Here is a 6,636-nt window from a genome sequence, read left to right as displayed (position 1 = left end):
TCTGAATGGAGCATCATAGGTATTTTCTATGATGGTCTCTCTGAACTATCCAAGATGTCTTTGGATAGCTCTGCTGGAGGATCTCTTCATTTGAAGAAGACGCCTGCAGAAGCTCAAGAGCTAATTGAAATGGTTGCAAATAACCAATTCATGTACACTTCTGAAAGGAATCCTGTGAACAATGGGACAAATCAGAAGAAAAGAGTTCTTGAGATTGATACTCTGAATGCCATATTAGCTCAGAACAAAATATTGACTCAACAAGTCAATTTGATTTCTCAAAGTCTGTCTGGAATGCAAGCTACACCAGGCAGTACTAAGGACGCTTCATCTGAAGAAGAAGCTTATGATCCTGAGAACCCTTCAATGGAAGAGGTGAATTACATGGGAGAACCCTATAGAAACACCTATAATTCTTCATGGAGAAATCACCCAAATCTCTCATGGAAGGATCAACAGAGACCTCAACAAGGTTTCAATAACAATAATGGTGGAAGAAACAGGTTTAGCAATAGCAAGCCCTTTCCATCATCTTCTCAGCAACAGACAGAGAATTCTAAGCAGAGCCACTCTGACTTAGCAACCATGGTCTCTGATCTAATCAAAACCACTCAAAGTTTCATGACTGAAACAAGGTCCTCTATTAGGAATTTGGAGGCACAAGTGGGACAGCTGAGCAAGAAAATTACTGAACTCCCTCCTAGTACTCTTCCAAGCAATACAGAAGAAAATCCAAAAGGAGAGTGCAAGGCCATCAACATGGCCGAATCTGGAGAGTAAGGAGAGGCAGTGAACGCCACTGAGGGAGACCTCAATAGGCGTCCACTGGCCTCCAATGAGTTCCCCAATGAGGAACCATGGGAATCTGAGGCTCAAAATGAGACCATAGAGATTCACCTGGACTTACTTCTGCCATTCATGAGCTCTGATGAGTATTCTTCCTCTGAAGAGGATGAGTATGTCACTGAAGAGCAAGTTGCTAAATACCTTGGAGCAATCATGAAGCTAAATGACAAGTTATTTGGTAATGAGACTTGGGAGAACGAACCTCCTTTGCTCACCAAAGAACTGGATGACTTGTCTAGGCAGAAATTACCTCAAAAGAGACAATACCCAGGGAAGTTTTCACTACCTTGTACCTTAGGCACCATGACCTTCAAGAAGGCTCTGTGTGACTTAGGGTCAAGTGTAAACCTCATGCCTCTCTCTGTAATGGAGAAGCTAGGGATCTTTGAGGTACAAGCTGCAAGAATCTCACTAGAGATGGCAGACAATTCAAAGAAACAAGCCTATGGACTTGTAGAGAATGTTCTGGTAAAAGTTGAAGACCATTACATCTCTACTGATTTCATAGTCCTAGAGACTGGGAAGTGCATGGATGAATCCATCATCCTTGGCAGACCCTTCCTAGCCACAGCAAAGGCTGTGATTGATGTTGACAGAGGAGAACTGATCATTCAAGTGAATGAGGAATCCTTTGTGTTTAAGGCTCAAGGATATCCCTCTGTCACCATGGAGAGGAAGCATGAAAAGCTTCTCTCAAGACAGAGTCAAACAGAGCCCCCACAGTCAAACTCTAAGTTTGGTGTTGGGAGGCCACAACCAAACTCTAAGTTTGGTGTTGAACCCCTACATTCAAACTCTAAGTTTGGTGTTGGGAGGTTCCAACATTGCTCTGAGTATCTGTGAGGCTCCATGAGAGCCCTATGTCAAGCTACTGACATTAAAGAAGCGCTTGTTGGGAGGCAACCCAATGTTATATTTTACCTATTTTCCTTTGTTATTTTATGTTTTCTGTAGGTTGATGATCATGAGAAGTCACAAAATCAATTGAAAAAGCAAAAACAGAATGAAAAACAGGAAGAAAAACAGCACACCCTGGAGGAAGAACCTACTGGCGTTTAAACGCCAGTAAGGCTAGCAGATGGGCGTTTAACGCCCAGTCTGGCACCATTCTGGGCGTTTAACGCCAGAAAGGGGCACCAGACTGGCGTTAAATGCCAGATATGGGCAAGCACTTGGCGTTAAACGCCAGAAATGGGCACCAGCCTGGCGTTTAATGCCAGAATTGGCTCAAAACGCATTTTTGCATGCCACTTGGTGCAGGGATGACTTTTCCTTGACACCTCAGGATCTGTGGACCCCACAGGATCCCCACCAACCCCACTGATGAGCGGATAACTTATACGCTTTTTGGCATTGTTTTTAGTATGTTTTTAGTAGTTTGAGTTGAGTTTTTAGTATATTTTTATTAGTTTTTAGTTAAAATTCACTTTTCTGGACTTTACTATGAGTTTGTGTGTTTTTCTGTGATTTCAGGTATTTTCTGGCTGAAATTGAGGGACCTGAGCAAAAATCTGATCCAGAGACTGAAAAGGACTGCAGATGCTGTTGGATTCTGACCTCCCTGCACTCGAAGTGGATTTTCTGGAGCTACAGAAGCCCAATTGGCGCGCTCTCAACGGCGTTGGAAAGTAGACATCCTGGGCTTTCTAGCAATATATGATAGTCCATACTTTGCTCAAGATTTGATGGCCCAAACCGGCGTTCAAAGTCACCCTCAGAATTCCCAGCGTTAAACGCCGGAACTGGCACCTAAATGGGAGTTAAACGCCCAAACTGGCATAAAAGCTGGCGTTTAACTCCAAGAAGAGTCTCTACACGAAAATTCTTCATTGCTCAGCCCAAGCACACACCAAGTGGGCCCAAAGTGGATTTTTATGTTATTTACTCATCTCTGTACACCCTAGGCTACTAGTTTTCTATATATAGGACCTTTTACTATTGTATTTTAAAAGGAATCTTCTGATCTTTGGAATCTTTTGTTCTTTAGATCTTTTGATCACTTTGGGAGGCTGGCCTCACGGCCATGCCTAAACCTTGTTCTTATGTATTTTCAACAGTGGAGTTTCTACACACCATAGATTAAGGTGTGGAGCTCTGCTGTACCTCGAGTATTAATGCAATTACTATTGTTCTTCTATTCAATTCTGATTGTTCTTATTCTAAGATATTCATTCGCACTCAAGAACTTGATGAATGTGATGATTATGTGACACTCATCATCATTCTCACTGATGAACAAAGTGACTGACAACCACTCTTGTTCTACAAGAAAACAAGGCTCTAATGTTTATCTCTTGGGTTCTTTAACCGGAATCTTCGTGGTATAAGCTAGAACTGATGGCGGCATTCAAGAGAATCCGGAAGGTCTAAACCTTGTCTGTGGTATTCTGAGTAGGATTCAATGATTGAATGACTGTGACGTGCTTCAAACTCCTGAGGGCGGGGCGTTAGTGACAGACGCAAAAGAATCACTGGATTCTATTCCGGCCTGATTGAGAACCGACAGATGGATAGCCGTGCCGTGACAGGGTGCGTTGAACATTTCCAATGAGAGGATGGGAGGTAGCCACTGACAACGGTGAAACCCTACATACAGCTTGCCATGGAAAGGAGTAAGAAGGATTGGATGAAGACAGTAGGAAAGCAGAGAGACGGAAGGGACAAAGCATCTTCATACGCTTATCTGAAATTCCTACCAATGATATACATAAGTATCTCTATCTTTATCTTTATGTTTTATTCATCATCTACACCCATTTGAGTCTGCCTGACTAAGATTTACAAGGTGACCATAGCTTGCTTCATACCAACAATCTCCGTGGGATCGACCCTTACTCGCGTAAGGTTTATTACTTGGACGACCCAGTGCACTTGCTGGTTAGTTGTGCGGAGTTGTGTAGTGATCACGATTTCGCGCACCAAGTTTTTGGCGCCATTGCCGGGGATTGTTTTGAGTATGGACAACTGACGGTTCATCTTGTTGCTTAGATTAGGTATTTTTCTTCAGAGTTCTTGAGAATAAATTCTAGTGTTTCATGATGATCTGTTGAAATCTGGCTGGCTGAGAAGCCATGTCTAATCTTATTGGACCGAGGTTTCAACTGATCATCACAAGAGCTTGTTGATTTCTATCAATCTTGCTATTGGAGCAATGATCTGCTAAGGGTTGGCTGGCCATTGGCCATGTCTAGTGTTTTGGACCGAAGCTTTCTTTGGAAGCTTGGCTGGCTGTGAAGCCATGTCTAATTCCTGGACCGGAGTCTTAGACTAACATTGCAATGATTCCTGGAATCCAAATTGAGAATTCTGAACCTTATTTTCTATTTTCATATAATTTTCGAAAAAGCACAAAAAAATTATAAAAATCATAAAAACCAAAAATATTTTTATGTTTCTTGTTTGAGTCTAGTGTCTGATTTTAAGTTTGGTGTCTTGCATGCATTGTTTAATTGATCTTGGTTCTATTTTCAAGTCAATAGTACAGGGAACTGAAGATTCAGAACATGCAGCAGAGGAATTACACAGAAAAAGCTGGGCGTTCAAAACGCCCAGTGAAGAAGGACAGACTGGCGTTTAAACGCCAGCCAGGGTGCCTGGTTGGGCGTTTAACGCCCAAAAAGGTAGTGCATTGGGCGTTAAACGCCAGAATATGCACCATTCTGGGCGTTTAACGCCAGGATGGCACAAGGGGGAGGATTTTGTTTTCAAAATCAATTTTTTTTTAAGTTTTCAAAGTTTTTCAAAATCAAATCTTTTCAATCAAATGTTTTCAAAATCAATTTCTTTCCTTTTTCAAAGATACTTACTAACAATTAATGATTTGATTGAACATTTTAAGTATGTTGCCTTTTCTGTTGAGAAAGGTTTAATGTTTGAATCATATCTTTTCTTGTTAGGCAAGTCATTAATTTTTAAAATCAAATCTTTTTAAAATTGTTTTCAAATCATATCTTTTCAATCATATCTTTTTAAAAAAGCATAATTTTTTTATCATATCTTTTTAATCACATCTTTTTCAAACAGTTTTTAATCATATCTTTTTGATTTCTAATTTCAAAATCTTTTTCAAAAATTACTTGATTTCTTTCCCTCTTGATTTCGAAAATCAATTAAAGTTTTTCAAAAATGTTTTCAAAATATTTCACTGATTTTCGAAAATTTCTTCCTCTCTTCCCACATCCTTCTATTTATGGAGTACCACTCCTTCTCAATGCACAATTCGAACTCTATCTAATTAAGTTCGAATTCTTCTACCTCTTCTTTCTATTTTTGTTCCTCTGACACCTCAAGGAATCTCTATACTGTGACATAGAGGATTCCATATTTTGTCTCTTCTCTTTCATATGAGCGGGAACAAAGACAAAGCATTCTTGTTGAAGCTGACCCTGAACCTGAAAGGACCTTGAAGCGAAAGCTAAGAGAAGCTAAGGCACAATTCTCTGTAGAGGACCTAACCGAATTCTTCAAAGAAGAAGAACACATGGCAGCCGAAAAACAACAACAATGCAAGGAAGGTGCTGGGTGACTTACTGCACCTACTCCCGACTTCTATGGGAGAAGCATCTCTATCCCTGCCATTGGAGCAAACAACTTTGAGCTTAAGCCTCAATTAGTTCTCTAATGCAACAGAATTGCAAGTTCCATGGACTTCCATTGGAAGATCCTCATCAGTTCTTAGCTGAATTCTTGCAAATCTGTGACACTGTCAAGACTAATGGGGTTGACCCTGAGGTCTACAGACTTATGCTATTCCCTTTTGCTGTAAGAGACAGAGCTAGGACATGGTTGGACTCACAACCTAAAGAAAGCCTGGACTCATGGGAAAAGCTAGTCAATGCCTTCTTGGCAACGTTCTTTCCACCTCAAAAATTGAGTAAGCTTAGAGTGGAAGTCCAAACCTTCAGACAGAAGGAAGGAGAATCCCTCTATGAAGCTTGGGAAAGATACAAACAATTAATCAGAAAATGTCCATCTGACATGCTTTCTGAATGGAGCATCATAGGTATTTCTATGATGGTCTCTCTGAACTATCCAAGATGTCTTTGGATAGCTCTGCTGGAGGATCTCTTCATCTGAAGAAGACGCCTACAGAAGCTCAAGAGCTAATTGAAATGGTTGCAAATAACCAATTCATGTACACTTCTGAAAGGAATCCTGTGAACAATGGGACAAGTCAGAAGAAAGGGGTTCTTGAAATTGATACTCCGAATGCCATTCTGGCTCAGAATAAGATATTGACTCAACAAGTCAATTTGATTTCTCAAAGTCTGTCTGGAATGCAAAATGCACCAAGCAGTACTAAGGATGCTTCATCTGAGGAAGAAGCTTATGATCCTGAGAACCCTTCAATGGAAGAGGTGAACTACCTAGGAGAACCCTATGGAAACACCTATAATTCTTCATGGAGAAATCACCCAAATTTCTCATGGAAAAATCAAGAGTGACCTCAACAAGGTTTCAACAATAATGGTGGAAGAAACAGGTTTAGCAATGGCAAGCCTTTTCCATCATCTTCTCAGCAACAGACAGAGAGTTCTAAGCAGAACACCTCTGACTTAGCAACCATGGTCTCTGATCTAATCAAAACCACTCAAAGTTTCATGACTGAAACAAGGTCGTCCATTAGGAATTTCGAGGCACAAGTGGGACAGCTGAGCAAGAAAGTTACTGAACTCCCTCCTAGTACTCTTCCAAGCAACACAGAAGAAAATCCAAAAGGAGAGTGCAAGGCCATAAACATGGCCGAATTTGGAGAAGAAGGAGAGGAAGTGAACGCCACTGAGGAAGACC

General features: G+C 40.9%; 1 non-coding gene across 1 annotated transcript; it reads right to left on the bottom strand.

Annotated features, from left to right (window-relative positions):
* Nucleotides 1–5,721: 5,721 nt before the first annotated feature.
* LOC130938550 (small nucleolar RNA R71) lies at nucleotides 5,722–5,825 on the bottom strand. The gene has a single exon (XR_009069712.1). It is a non-coding gene; the product is annotated as a small nucleolar RNA R71 (small nucleolar RNA).
* Between the last annotated feature and the right edge of the window lie 811 nt (nucleotides 5,826–6,636).

This window comes from Arachis stenosperma, chromosome 6 (assembly GCF_014773155.1).
Source record: "Arachis stenosperma cultivar V10309 chromosome 6, arast.V10309.gnm1.PFL2, whole genome shotgun sequence".
Taxonomy (NCBI): Eukaryota; Viridiplantae; Streptophyta; class Magnoliopsida; order Fabales; family Fabaceae; genus Arachis; species Arachis stenosperma.
This window is presented reverse-complemented; position numbering and strand designations above follow the sequence as displayed.